At 43.4% G+C, this 15620-nt stretch overlaps 1 long non-coding RNA gene across 1 annotated transcript in view; it reads right to left on the bottom strand.

Annotated features, from left to right (window-relative positions):
- Positions 1-4468: 4468 nt before the first annotated feature.
- LOC106019527 (uncharacterized) overlaps positions 4469-15620 on the bottom strand; it is an 81642-nt gene continuing 70490 nt past the window's right edge. The window contains exons 4-5 of the long non-coding RNA XR_003500761.3: positions 15447-15543; positions 4469-7526 (exon numbers count right to left, since the gene is read on the bottom strand). This is a non-coding gene — a long non-coding RNA (uncharacterized lncRNA). The remainder of the gene's footprint in view (positions 7527-15446; positions 15544-15620) is intronic.

Raw genomic sequence — 15620 nt, 5'->3', positions numbered from 1 at the left:
TGCCTTTGTTTTGAAAAACATATTCACTCTCCTGGGTGTTTGTTGAGACTTGTGGGGAATAAAAATAGACAGTTATTTGAAACATTTTATTTAAACAGTCTTTTAGAATAATTAATAGAAATGCACACAGATGTATCCTGCTCATGCAGTACACTGCTAATTATTAGTCTTTTACCAGCAAATTTCCAGATCATGGAAACCATCCCTGTAGTTTTTACGTCTTGCCTATTTGCCCATGATGCTGATATGAAGTAAATAACATCTTCTTACATCACTACCGCTATCTTTACAGTGCAAGCTTTAATCAACTTTTATTAATTAAGTGAGGGACCAAATTTTCTGCCTAGTAACGTCACTCCAAAGACTGTGATCAAAAAAACATGATGACTTCAAAGATCAGAGAAAAAGCTAATAATGAAATCTGCTGCATACAAATACAATTTTGAAGTTCCTTTGCAAACACAAATGAATAAGCTTCTTGTTGAAGGAAGTGCAAGACTCAGTTTGCTGTTGCAGGGTTCTCTGCATTGTTTTATTTCTATCCAGGGCTGATCTTTCAATCTTAGCATGCCTAGTCTTCAGGGACAGATCTTAGTGAAGACAAAGTAGAAAGGTTTTGGAATTGAATGCCACACATTGGAGGCAAGCTGAGAATGGCAGCCAATGCCCAGATAAATTTCAGTAAACCTTCCTATAAGACAAGCCTTCTGCAATATTAGCAGCTCTCACAGCTGTCTCTTCCTTACGGATATTTAATTGACCCAGCTTGCATACAATGGCACCCTTGATATTGATCTGAGAAATTACTATTTTGAGCAGGTTTACAAGTAGCTGCATTTATTGACAAATTTAAGTGAAATCAAATAATTTTTAAATAATTGGCTTCTAAGTACTGAATTCTTTTTCATTCACTTCTTTCATGTATCGTAAATCAATGTCATGATCACCAAAATGTCTGATGAGGATATTTTCCAGGACTTTGCTGTACATGTACAAAACTAAACAAATGAAACATTTCTAGTGTTTTGAGTTTGCATGTGTTGATCATTATTCATTAATTGAAATGCAGCAGATAATGTTACTTGTTTATTTGCAGACAAGATTCTTCATACTAAAGATTACTTTTCTCTACCCTTAGCTAGTCCTATTATAACAATTAATAATTAAAGTGGATATGTCAATGTTTTCATTATTTGTTACTGATCTTATGCCAGCTACATGGTTGTATAGGAATATTCATTTTTTAATGGCTCTCCACCATTTTTCCACCTGGGATTTAGCCTCACCCTTCACCCTTGCCATAAGCAATGCAAAATACATCAATTTCTCCAGTCTGTCCAACCAGAAGTGGTTCTGTAGCTTTCTACCGTTTTTTGAAATTCAGTCTCCCTGACATTTCTGTTCTTCACTGTAGTTGTCTCAGGAATGTATCCTACCTGGAACATGGCTAGAAATTTATATTATTTTACCCCTTTCATTAAAAAATGAAGATAGTCGTAAAGCAACACAGTATCCAACCATGCCAGACGCACCACTGTAGGAATTTGTATTCCCAAAATGTCCAGTAATATTACACTTTTCAATAGAAAAATTCCAAGGCTAAAAGACTTATTCTATTAAGCTACATGATCAGCTCTTTCTCTTCTTAGATAAAAGTCCATGTTTGCGTAGTCTGCAGAGTCTCCTCGTGAATGAAATTCAAAGCTAACTGACCCTCTTTGATTTGGAGCACAGAAGGGAAAAGGAAATCCTCACACAGTTCTGTCTAATCTGCTCTATCCCCATCCTAAGCCCCAGTCCCACAGACACACACAAGTGGAAAGGTGCTAAATCCTGAACCACTGGCACTAGTGTTAAAATTCACTTTTCACAGGCTCACAACCTGTAATGTGGAGGTTCTGCAGGACAAAGTAATTTTATTTGAACACTGTTCTTTTAGAGTACTATCGCATCTCTCTCCATTGCCATCTTACCCTCAGGAAACCATCCTACCACCTTGACATGACTCCATGCCTGTTCTACCTTAATGTCCTCTTCAGGCTACTCTGTATCTCACTAAGTCACCTTCTCTGCACAGGGTTTTTTAAGAGGAAAGGCTTACAACAGACAGCAATCTCCCATACTGCACAAAGCTGCCCAATCTTACTACTGCTTACGCAGTGTAACCTCACCTTTGCCACCAACAGTCAGCCTCCACCTTTCAGGACTTCTGTATCTCACTATCACTTGTCCTGTGGATTACTCCAAATTTAAAAGTTTTTCCTTTTGGTGCACAAAAATCATTAGAAGAATGACACTTAAAACATCACTAATGAAATTACAGAGATACTGTACAAAAAGTAAAATAATGTCCCTTAATTAGATAATAGATTAAAAACTCTTAATAAACTTGCATAAAGTTAGTCAATCAATGCTATTCTCAGTATCCCAAGAGCAATTAAAATTCAGTGTTCTGCAAGTTCTTTTTAATGATTTGGCAAGGTCTCTTTTGGAACTATGATATGCACTGTATTAATACCAGAACATTATACAAGAAGGTATATGCATTATGCAAGATTCTTACTGCAGCAGATTTGTGCGTCCTTCAGGCAAAATGGCTCACCAAGAGACCCAACTATTAGATCTCAAATGTTAATAAATAAGAGTTACATCCAGTGGCTCTGAAGTCACTCCATAAAATTGTGAAATTGTGTGAGAGTATCCATCTATTGTATGATCAGTCTGGTGGTGTGGATGAGTTTCTAGAAGTGTGGTTGCGACAGCAAAAATAAGTATGGCTTTTCCTTGCATGTAGATACATTCTCAGAGGTCACAGGACTGCAACACATCATTTTTTCAAATCTTTATTGAAAGGGGACATAATAATTCATAAACATGCTCATTTTATCTGTCCCTTCAGCAGCTGCTTTGTATGTACAGCAATTACTTTTTAATATTAACGTGTTTACAGCAGAATTCATCAGTACACATTGGTCCTTTTTAAAACAGGTTTGGAGATAAAAAGTACTTGAAATGGTTGTAAAACCATCATTTAAAAAAAAAATTAAAGATTAAAGTAGTTTTAGAAAAATCACTTTTAACAACCTTATTCTTACCAGTACATGTTGCTTGCATATAGTCATTTCCTGTGACTGTATGATGGTGATTACATTTTGCAATCTTGTTTATATTCATTTACTATCTCCTATAAGAAATACTTTGAAAAAAATATATATATAAGTGTAATTTATGTGAAGAACATCTTATCTGTCAGTACAGCCAACAGGATGCCTGTGAAGTTCTAAGGCGGTCTGTGACAAAGGAAGACTTCTCAAGCAGTCCAAAACCTAAAGATATTACAGCAGGCTACCCTATTTCTATTATGAAGGCTACCCTACATTCTAAAATCTGTTCCTCACTTTCAGGAAGCCAGAACTACCAGGAAATTTGTTCCCATACAAAATATTTTGAAAGATAGGGAAGGTCTTGAAAACCAAGCCACACCTTAACCTGCCAATGGGAAAGACACCACTACCTCTGAACCTCTGAAAGATGCTGGATGCATTGTCTGTCTCATTGCCAATGCAGCTCCTTAGCTTCTAACATAGGGAGAAGTGTCAAGGTTATGAAGAACATTTACCATTGAGAATGATGACTGAAAACTCAAGTCGGGAGTTTCAAGATAGCTCATCCTCCTCCACAGTAACATACAGGGTTGTTTGGATATATATATATATATTTTAATTGGGAGGATACATGTATATGTCCTGGATTCAGTTAGGATAGAGTTAATTTTCCTCCTAGTAGCTGGTAGGGTGCTATGTTTTGGATTAGGATGAGAAGAGTGTTGATAACATGCTGTCATTTGTTTTTTGGGTTTTGTTTTTTCTTTGAACAGCATATCTAATGGTGTCTGAAGGCTTGCTACAGATCTGAAGGTCTACCTTATTAAAGACTGAGGTTTGTGGAGAATGCTTGCATTGAGTCCTAGTACCTAATGGCTTCTGGAGCAGTGGAGAAGTCATTGGCTATTTCCTAGAAACAGGTCATATTAAAGCATTTCATCGTTTAGTCTTACCACAGGAGAGAAACACAAATGTTCATTTGTTGATCCCTGACACCATATGGCAAGCCGCAGAAAATCTTTAAGAACTTTTAGTTCTGCAAAATAGTCTGCTAAAATAATCTGGAGATTCACACATAATCATTTTGTGCTTTGTCAGGCTCATTCAAGCAGTATTTTGGTAAAGGCAGCATTTTCCAAAGGAACTGTTGTCCTAGTTTTAGAATTCACTGAAAAAAATAACTTCATTTTGTCTAATGCCTACAGCCTAATTTAAATAGAGAAATACTTCAGCTCTATCAGTTGAGAATAGAAAAAGTAAGTGGATACAACAGTATTAGACAGTTTATGGCAAAACTGATTCACAGTTTTGAAACCATTGGAAAACTTCCCCTCACGTAAAAAGATATGCCAACCAAACTGTCACTGTAAGAACTGTTTTTCTTGGACTCTTGGAGCTTTTTCTCTTCAACTGATCCAGACTCAAAACCCAGCATCTCTTGTGTCAGCTGTACCATATCCACCTAATCCCTCGAGCATTCAGACCACACTCTGTGATCAAGCAAGCGCACTGTAATTTTGTAAGTTCTAAAGCTGCATGTTTTTCAGTAACACACAGTCTCTCTCCATGAAATCGGAGTGCAGACATACTATTCATAGGATCCAACACACCAAAGAAAGTATTTAAATAACAAAGATCTAAGATTGTTGTGCACACAGCCAGAACTCCTTCACAAGAGCAGCAGTATAAAAAGCAGTATATTGTAGTTTGATATATCACAAATAATAAGCCAGAGCCCAGAGAGTATTTTCCAATACATTCAACTCAGTCTAACAGATGTGAATTAACAAAACATTTTGGATGCTCCTTAATGATAGCACCTTTTTCTGCTCAGTTCAGGTAAAAGTACAATCAGTCCCTGCTATGAATCTTTACATTTTCCCTAACAACTCCTGGTTTACTCAAGTTCAAAAAAAGTTCATTACAGTTCAGAAAAGACCTCACCATTTTTAATCTCTATTTAAAATGAACTCTTTAGGACAAGGATGTTTTCTACCAGTCTGTGATCAATGTCTAGCATAACAGACCCAGGATCTCCACAGAGCTCATAAAAGTATTAAGAATAGTAACACCATGTTAGCATACAAGCCATGCAAGCGGTAATAATTTATATAACCTTCTCATCTGCTGATACTGTTAGCTCAGTTCTCGCCCTTCTCTCTCTCTTCTCTGCAGGGAACTTCCGAAGTTATTCATCTCATACAAGTTTAAAAAATAAAAATAAAAAATTGAGCTTCACTCAAGTGCATCAGGGGTTCTGTGAAAGTTTGTCACAGATTATGTGTCAATGTGGGCACTGTTACGTAGAGGGTGCATTATTGATAAAAGTTAAATATTTCATCTTTCTTTGCTATCTCTAAACAAAACAGCCATTTACTTACTGGAACACTGAAAGTTCAGCCTTTTCAATATTATAACACGGAAACATGCGGCAAAATTCTCTCTGAAGTAAACAAATACCATGTCCTCTCTGCAGCTGTGGCAGAGGAAATTCACTGCATTTACTCACTCCCCAGACAGGGGTCTGCAAATCCAGAACAGTCCTGGGTGGGTGGGAGGGAGCAGTGGTGCCCTGGGATGTGCTCAGCACTCTGCCCAGAGTGCACCCGAATGGGAGGAGGACAGGTTCAAATCTACCTTTATCTCACTCCCATAGGCCAAGTCCAACCCATCCTATTAGCTGCATGCAGGTGTTTCTGAGTGTGTTTGTGCTTTAATTATTCATAACATCAGCTTCATATTTTATGGATTATTCTGCATCAGTACTAGTACTTGCCTCGTGCATTATGCATGCACCTGATTCTGTTCTGGTGGAAGGCATAAAAGATACAAAGCATGTCTCTCACCTGTAAGCTTCTGATTAGAAAAGAGTGCTTCTAACCCTGAGCCTGAAATGAATCCCAAATGTGTCTTCCTTTGTCCCATAACTGCACTTTGACAAACAAAAGGTGGATTTTTTTTCCTCTTCTCTCTCACTCAAGCTCTCTTTATTTGACTTTATGGCTATGGCCAACTTATAACCAAAAAAAAAAAATTCCATTACAAAATGAACATTTTTCCAAGTCCCAGTTCAGAGCCACTGTCTACTAAAAAAACATAATAAAGACTATTTTTAAGATAAGTATCTCTGAATGAACCAAACTCATCAAGTCTGAAGTCTCAAAACATGGTCACTGCATTGCTGTTTTATTGTGATAGGCATCAGAGAAGACAGAAATCTGTTTTTATCATGCTAATACAGCTCACTGTACGGAATATGAAACAAATTATTGATAAGTTTGATAAGCAGAAATCCAAGTGAGAGTTATTTTATTATTATTATTGCTAATTTCATTGCACCATATACCTTGCTGGTGATGCTGTATTCTTTACTTCTCTTCCCCAGTGTAACTCAGTCACAGACTGTCCCCACCAGGCCTCAGCTTTTTAAAGATGTTTTTCAGGATCAGCCTGAGGAGGAAATGATTTTATTCCACAAGGAAAATTCAGGTTGTGTGGGGGAGAAACTTGCTCATAGGGACACAGTCTGGCATAACTCCCACACGGGCAGGTACCCAGGAAGACACCACCTATAACCATTTACCCCCAGGGAAGGGTTCTGGCCCCACCAGCCCAGTAGTAGCTGGGGATTTAGACTTGTGGAAGTGTTACTTTGAAAGCAACAAAACCTGAAGCTTTTCTTTGGTTACTCTGACAGTGTCACAGAGGATACTGCTTCATCCTGCTGCTCCCTGCAGCTTTCACTGAATGCAATGTTTATGAGGGTCCTACCACGATGGCTTGTGGTGACACAACAATTCTGATAAGTCTCACTCTGCCTATGGTGCAAACAGCCAATCTACAAAAATAAATATTCTAGTCTGTCTTAAGAAGATAATTATTTGTAATTAGATGGCTATATATTGATAAAGACTGGCTATTTCAATGTAGAAATCTTTTAATTATCTTTTGGAGTTCTCTGAAAAGGAAAAGACCTGGACAGATTCAGCTGCAAAATAAGATGTCTTGGCAGTCGTCAGAGAGTCGAGGTAAAGCAAAGCCAGGCAGTGCCTAGGCAGGGGACAGCTCTGGGAATATATACCTTCATATGCTCTCTTTACCCCACCAAAATACTCTCAGAGGTATCATCTGTAAAGTCAGAGATGTCTTTAGCAGGTTGTCCTTGATAGAAAGCGAAACTTGTCTACGACCATGTCTGCTCAGAAGCAGCAGCTAGGCTGGCTTATTGGCAGCTTCAGATCAGGTCCCCTCAGGCTTCAGTGTGGCAGAGCTGTAGGGTTTCTGGTAAGGGCTCGGTACAGGACACCACGGCATTGCCAGTTCTTTTCATAGCACCATTGCTTCTTGAGGTCCCACTTCTCAACAACATGTGAAGACTTGACAGCTTGCATGATTTCAGCCTTCCAGAAAAAAAGCACCGAGCTTTGTATCAGGAATAAAAACAAAAAAAATAATTAAAAAAAAAAAATCAGACAAATTAAAATGAAAACAAAAGTAAACAAACAACAACAACAAAACACAACCAACAATCCCCAAGCTGAAATATTTAAGTGGTACCATTATTATTTTTTTTTTGACTCTTGAAGTCAGAAGTATCAGGCAAGAACACAAAGCACACTGCTGTTTGACTGGAGCAATGCAGGGAAGGCTGCAAACCTGCACGTTCTCCATCACAAGCTGGTCTGTGCTACATGAATGCTGGTGACAGAAGAAGAGAATGAGGGTATTTGCACAGTAGTAGCACAGAGAGCTGCCTACTGAGAAATCCCACTTGCCAGGGCTTGCAGGCTGCTCCCCTGGTACAGACACCAGCTAATTGGTCATCAATGATGTCCTTGCAAATGCAGCAAGCTAACTTTCAAGGAATATTGCCATGATAGCTCTAGCGAAGGCTAAGCCATGAAAGGGTTCCTCAATTACACAGCAATATTTTAAGAAAAACATAGCAAAATTATGTAAATAGATTTAAATAGCAGCCTCCTGCATTCTTGGTAATTGTTTTGCCTCCTACACCCAGAGTACTGAGTTCTGAGCAGGAGAAGAGTCCGAAAGTAATTATAGCCAAGCAACATCAGCCCTCGGTCCCAGATGACATTAATCAGCATCCTGCACTTAAAACATTATGGTTATTCAACACAGGGAGACTGATGATTGATTCAAGGTGTTACTTTTCCCCATTGCCTTCAGCAGGACTGCTAGCTGCCTTCACTGAGTTGCCTGACAGCCTTTCTCCACTATCATAGCTGGGCAACAGACAGAGGGTTTGGAGAGAACATACCTATTATGTGTGTCTGCAAACCATAAGAAAACTATGTCAGCCAAGAAATTACAGGCCCTATTTTTAATCCATGTCAGACTTAATGAACTAAAAATATTTTACCTGCCTTCTCTAGTCGTGCTCCCCAACTAGGTGTTCCTTAGCAAAGTTTCATCAAATGAAGATTTTTTTTCCCAGTCATGCTTAGGAAACAACAACAACAACAACAACAATAATAATAAATCTGTGCTTTTGCTCACAGTTGTCTTGACTGAATATCTTCCTCCATTCCCTTGCCAGAGTATTGTTTACTGTCACACTTATGTTTGCTAATATGCACAGCCCTGCTCTACCGGTGGCAGTGGTTTGCACCAGTCTCCACGAGACGGCAGCTCTCTTTGCTGCTCAGCCACAGTTCAAGCACACAGCAACATCAGGAGACAAAACCTGCCCTTCAGCTTTCCAGCCCACCCTGGTGTTCTCTTACTAAATGTAATTATAGTTTGCTTGTTTTCCATTTGCATATTCGGCAGCGTTCACAGTTATTCCCACCCTACTACTTCTGAGTTTTGTCAGCCAGCTCCTATTTTTCTTATCCCAGAACATATGATTTGGATGTTTTCTCGTCAATTTTTCCAATGGCTGAGAAAAGTTCTGTGTGCCAGCAGGTGACTGACATTAATGTCGTAATTGACATAAATGACCTTAAGGAAACAATTTTTGCTACACTTCATCTCTTACTTAAGCCTGAACAATTCCCCTAACACACAGAAACGAAACATACAAGGAGCAAACACGACCTGGGAGAACCATTTTCCTTCTAAGGAGTTCCTCTTACACAGTTACTGCTATTGGCCAGACTCAGGAGTACACATACACAGAATCACAGAATCTCTAGGTTGGAAGAGACCTCAAGATCATCGAGTCCAACCTCTGACCTAACACTAACAGTCCCCACTAAACCATATCCCTAAGTTCTACATCTAAACGTCTTTTGAAGACTTCCAGGGATGGTGACTCAACCACCTCCCTGGGCAGCCTGTTCCAATGTCTAACAACCCTTTCAGTAAAGAAATTCTTCCTAACATCTAACCTAAAACTCCCCTGGCGCAACTTTAGCCCATTCCCCCTCGTCCTGTCACCAGGCACATGGGAGAACAGGCCAACCCCCATCTCGCTAGAGCCTCCTTTAATATACTTATACAGAGTGATAAGGTCACCCCTGAGCCTCCTTTTCTCTAGGCTGAACAAGCCCAGCTCCTTCAGCCGCTCCTCATAGGACTTGCTCTCCAGGCCCCTCACCAGCTTCGTCGCCCTTCTCTGGACCCGCTCAAGCACCTCGATGTCCTTCTTGTAGCGAGGGGCCCAGAACTGAACACAGTACTCGAGGTGCGGCCTCACCAGAGCCGAGTACAGGGGGACGATCACCTCCCTAGCCCTGCTGGTCACAGTGTTTCTGATACAAGCCAGGATGCCGTTGGCCTTCTTGGCCACCTGAGCACACTGCTGGCTCATATTCAGCCGACTGTCCACCATCACTCCCAGGTCCTTCTCTGCCTGGCAGCTCTCCAGCCATTCCTCTCCCAGCCTGTAGCTCTTCTTGGGGTTATTGCGCCCCAGGTGCAGGACCCGGCACTTGGCCTTGTTAAACTTCATACAGTTGACCTCAGCCCATCGGTGCAGCCTATCCAGATCCTCCTGCAGAGCCTTCCTACCCTCAAGCAGATCGACACACGCACCTAGCTTGGTGTCATCTGCAAACTTACTGAGGGTGCACTCAATGCCCTCATCCAGATCATTGATGAAGATGTTAAAGAGGACCGGCCCCAGCACCGAGCCCTGGGGGACGCCACTAGTGACTGGCCTCCAACTGGACTTGGCTCCATTTACCACAACTCTCTGGGCCCGGCTATCCAGCCAGTTTCTAACCCAACGAAGCGTGCGCCAGTCCAAGCCAAGAGCAGCCAGTTTCTTGAGGAGAATGCTGTGGGAAACGGTGTCAAAAGCCTTGCTGAAGTCAAGGTAGACCACATCCACAGCCTTTCCCTCGTCCACCCAGCGCGTCACTTTGTCGTAGAAGGAGATCAGGTTTGTCAAGCAGGATCTGCCTTCCATAAACCCATGCTGACTGGGCCTGATCGCCTGCTTGCCCTTCAAGTGCCGCATGATGACTCCCAAGAGGATCTGCTCCATGAGCTTCCCTGGTACTGAGGTCAAACTGACCGGCCTGTAGTTCCCCGGGTCTGCCCTCCGGCCCTTCTTGTAGATGGGCGTCACGTTTGCTAGCCGCCAGTCAGCTGGGACCTCCCCCGATAGCCAGGACTGCTGATAAATGATGGATAGGGGCTTGGCCAGCTCCTCTGCCAGTTCTCTCAGTACCCTTGGGTGGATCCCATCCGGCCCCATCGACTTGTGCACATCCAAGTGCCGTAGCAGGTCACCAACCAGTTCTTCGTGGATGGTGAGGGCCACATCCTGCTCCCCGTCCCCTTGCACCAGTTCTGGGTACTGGATATCCAGAGAGCAACCGGTTTTACCACTAAAGACTGAGGCAAAGAAGGCATTGAGCACCTCCGCCTTTTCCTCATCTCTTGTAACTAAGTTTCCCCCCGCATCCAGTAAAGGATGGAGATTCTCCTTAGTCCTCCTTTTTGTGTTGATGTATTTATAAAAGCGTTTTTTGTTATCTTTAACGGCAGTAGCCAGCTTGAGCTCCAGATGAGCTTTGGCCTTCCTAATTTTGTCCCTGCACAGCCTCGCTACATCCTTATAGTCCTCCCTAGTGGCCTGCCCAATTTTCCAAAGATTATAAACCCTCTTTTTCCTCCTAAGCTCAAGCCACAATTCTCTGTTGAGCCAGGCTGGTCGTCTTCCCCGGTGGCTCATCTTTGGGCACATGGGGATAGACCGCTCCTGTGCCATTAGGATTTGCCTCTTGAATAGCACCCAGCCTTCCTGAACCCCTCTGCCCTTCAGAACCGCCTCCCATGGGACTCCACCAACCAGTGTCCTGAGCAGCCTAAAGTCAGCCCTCCGAAAGTCCAATACAGTGGTTTTACTGGTTCCCTTCCTGGCCCCGCCAAGAATAGAGAACTCCACCATTTCGTGGTCACTCTGCCCAAGACTGTTCCCGACAATTACATCCTCCACCAGTCCTTCTCTGTTTGTGAAGAGAAGGTCTAGCAGGGCACCACCCCTGGTAGGTTCACTAATCAGCTGCGTCAGGAAGCTATCTTCCACTTTCTCCAGAAACCTCCTAGACTGCTTCCTCTGGGCTGTGTTGTGCTTCCAGGATATGTCAGGGAAGTTGAAGTCCCCCACGAGTACAAGCGCCGACGATTTCGCAACTTCTGTCAGCTGCCTGTAGAACTCCTCATCCGTCTCCCCATCCTGGTTCGGCGGTCTATAGCAGACCCCGACCAGGACACTAGCCTTGTTGTCCCTGCCGATCCTAACCCAAAGGGACTCGACCTTGTCATTCCTAGCCTCGAGTTCTACAACATCGAAAGACTCTCTAATATAGAGAGCCACACCGCCACCCCTTCCGTGCTGCCTGTCCCTTCTGAAGAGCCTATAGCCAGGCATCGCAGCACTCCAGTCATGAGACTGGTCCCACCACGTTTCCGTGATGGCAACCAAGTCGTAGCCTGCCCGCTGCACGATGGCTTCCAGCTCCTCCTGTTTGTTACCCATGCTGCGTGCATTGGTGTAGATGCACTTCAGCTGGGCCTTTACCTTATCCTCCGGCCTTGCCACTGCTCCCCCTGGTACAGCCCCAACAGTCCTCGCTCCAGCCCCATCCCCCTTCTTACCTAGTTTAAAGCCCTATCAATGAGCCCCGCCAGCTCCTGGCCCAGGATCCTTTTTCCCCTAAAGGATAGGGACCCGTCTACGGCCACCAGACCAGGTGCTGAGTAAACTGCCCCATGGTCGAAAAACCCAAGATTTCTGCGTAGGCACCAGCCCCGGAGCCACGTGTTTAACAGGTGGGCTTTCGTTGTCCTCTCCGTACCCCTCCCTGTCAACGTAGGGACGGACGAAAAAACTACTTGCACTCCTGCTCCGTCCACTAACCGTCCCAGCCCCCTAAAGTCTCTTTTGATAGCCTTCAGGCTTCTGTTGTCAATGTCATCAGTGCCCGCCTGGATTATCAGGAGCGGATAATAATCAGAGGGGCGCACCAGGTTGGGGAGCTTCCTGGCCACGTCCCTGACCCTGGCCCCAGGGAGGCAGCAGACTTCCCTACGGGTAGGGTCAGGCCGACAAATAGGGCCCTCTGTCCCCCTAAGGACAGAGTCTCCCACGACAATCACCCTTCTTTCTTTCTTGGTGGAGGCAGTTCTGATGCGTGGAGTCGACCTCCTCGCCCTAGGCATCCTCCTGGGAACACTTTCTATCTCTTCCTCAGCTACCGGTCTCTCAATCTCCAGGGCCTCAAACCTGTTTTGTAAGGGCACCTGGGAAGGTGGGGCCGGAGGGGGAGGGCATCGCCTGCCACGTCGCACAGGGACCTGTCTCCACTCCTCCTCAGCTCCCAGATCCCCTCCCTCAGCCCGACGGCGACAGGGCAAGGGGGCCACCCCCGTTTGGGGTGTCTCACCCCGGTACCTCTCCTTGATGCCCTGCAGGGAGTTGCTCCAGAAGTCAATCTCCCGCTCACACTCCCTAATGGCCCTCAGCCTCTCCACCTCCTCCTTGAGCTCCGCCACCATGCGGACCAGGTCATCCACCTGCTCACACCTCACACACGCAGCGTCCCTGCCTCCCGTTGATGGCAGCAGCAGGCTCTGACACTCCCTGCATCCGTTGACCTGAACCGCTGCATTCCTTAACAGGCAGTCGGTCTGGGTGTGTACCGACCTCCTGCAGAGCGCTCCGTGCCTGGTGGAGACCATTATCACCTTGCTAACGACTGTCGTTAACAGGTGCTCGTGTGGGAGGGTGTTACTCTCCGCCCTTCCTGCTCGCCCTGCCTGCGCGAACTGCCGCGCCACTCCCTGTTTGCCCGTCCTGGTCGCCGCGCTCCTGGTCGCTCGCGCTCCCTAGGGGCTGCTTTTGAACGGCCGGGGAGGGGACGCTGCTGGCTCCGCCTTCGCCTCGTCAGCGTCCCTCACGAGGGCTGCCGGCTCCTGGCGGCTCCCTGAAGTCGGCTCGATGCCGGAAAGTTAGCCCTGCCTGGCCCGATCCCCCGCTCCGCTGCAGAACGCGTCTGCCCCGGAGCCGATCGCCTCTTATCTATTCAGCAACAGATTTCAAGTTGTCATTCAGCTCTTGCTCACCTGTCCAAAAGAAACTCTTCAATAAAAAGGGGATAGTAAGGGAACAGTGACTGTGATTCACCCATCACTTTAAAGGGGCTATATGGATTTTTTAGCAATGCTAACACGCAGGATCAAATTTTGTTTGCTTTCTTTCTTTCCTTTATAGAACCATCCTCTTCCCTTAGTCTCTTATTAGAACTGGATATTTCACTTAGATTTGAAGTTCTGGGTACCTGCCTTTCTAGATAAAATAAGCTGGATCTCAACCCTTTTGCATGCAACTAAGATAAAGCAAGGAGTAAATATCCTACATCTAGATTTACAGAGCTCTTTTTATCTCTAAAGTGCCTTGCAGGCATTAACCTCATAATCATTAAATATTGATATTTGCATGATTAATGCTTTGTTGTTACATTATATAAGAATGATACAAATGTTAGGAGAAGTAATCTGCCTTGGAAGCAAGCCATGAACTTGCAGATATTAAGTCTGTAACTTGTGTTTTACATGTGCTCCTATTAAAAAAATGGCAGTTTTAGAAATAGATCTGTGGATATAGTGATCCCAATGCAATATTCTGAGCTTCACTTTAGCATCATCCTGCAACAATAATTGGGCTGGAATTAAAATATTATGCCTAGAAAGACCGTTTTCTGCACCAAGTATTCTTCAAGGACTTGTGCAGCAAGTCCTCTGGATGGGAGTTTTTTATGGCCTCATCTACATCACAACTATAATGCTTTCTTTTGTACAGTAAAGGCGATGGAAAACAACTGCTAAGGAGACATTTTTCCATCTCTCTGAGTTTACTCATTTCTTGCATAACTATTTTGTGACTTTGGATTATTTTTTTTTTTTGCCATGGCTGACAAAGGGGAAATTTTATACATCAAAAATATTCTTCATTTGACTAGTAAGTTGCTTTCTCATAACTTAAAAAGCTAGTAGTTAACTGCACCCAGTAAGACAAGTATTAAAAGCAGATCTTCAGGTGATCTAATTTAATACAACTTTGGCAGAGTTATACTAAGTTACCATAGCTGAGGAAAGCATCCCAGAGGGTCTCACTGCTATTTATTTTTCTACTATACATCACTGATAGGTCAGAAAATTCCTGTTTTTTATTAATACAGTTCCTGCAAGAATTACATGGAGATAATGAATGAAACCAAGAAAATTATTTCTAATGTAGTCGACCTGCTTTATCCAGCATCTTTCCCCTACTTCTAGTATTACTCCTAAGATTCAGTGTAGAGGGCTCTTTTCAGCTAATTGCCACTTGAAGAGAAGCAAGAAGCAATTGACTAGATTTTTTTTTAATTTTTTTTTTAAAAAACCCTTGAAAGGTGGTTAATTGTAAACTGCAAGTGATTGTGCTGGTATTTTTAGTACTTGGCCAGAAAGAAAATCCTTCCCTCTTCTTCTCAGTGAGTTTATAATAGACTCTAAAGGTTGTAAGTGCTAAGGAATGGAGAAAAGTGAATAAAAATACAAATTTAAAGCTTAGTTATGTATCAGGTCATTGAGTGTTTGTATCAGAAATGACTGGACTTTTTCTATACTGGATCTATAAGTAGATTTAGCATAACTTTGCTGTCCTTATAGTGTTTTGCTTCACCCTGTTTCATCTTCCATTCTGTGAAGTCAGAGCATCTTTCCACTACAGTTGTTCTTTGGGAGTACTCCAGGTGCACTGCTTCACCTCCTCCCACACCAAATGTATTCAGTTTGGAGCATCCCAGCATGAGATGCTACAAATAACTGTCCTCCAACCTACCTGATGTGACCAGATCTCCCAGAAGAGATGGTGGAAAGTTCCCTTACCTAATCCAGCAATTGCCCTCCGCTGGGAAAGCTTGGAGATGTCTGGCTCAGCTCTGCAGATGCATAAATAGATCCTCTGAGACCTGTTGCATAAGACCTGTCATAAAACAATAAAGGATGTTTTATGTTATTTCTAAGATGAAATCACTTGCTTCTCTGTTTTTATGTGTTGTC

This window comes from Anas platyrhynchos, chromosome 15, assembly GCF_047663525.1.
Source record: "Anas platyrhynchos isolate ZD024472 breed Pekin duck chromosome 15, IASCAAS_PekinDuck_T2T, whole genome shotgun sequence".
Taxonomy (NCBI): Eukaryota; Metazoa; Chordata; class Aves; order Anseriformes; family Anatidae; genus Anas; species Anas platyrhynchos.
Note: the sequence above shows the minus strand (reverse complement) of the source record. Positions and strands in the feature narration are given on the sequence as shown.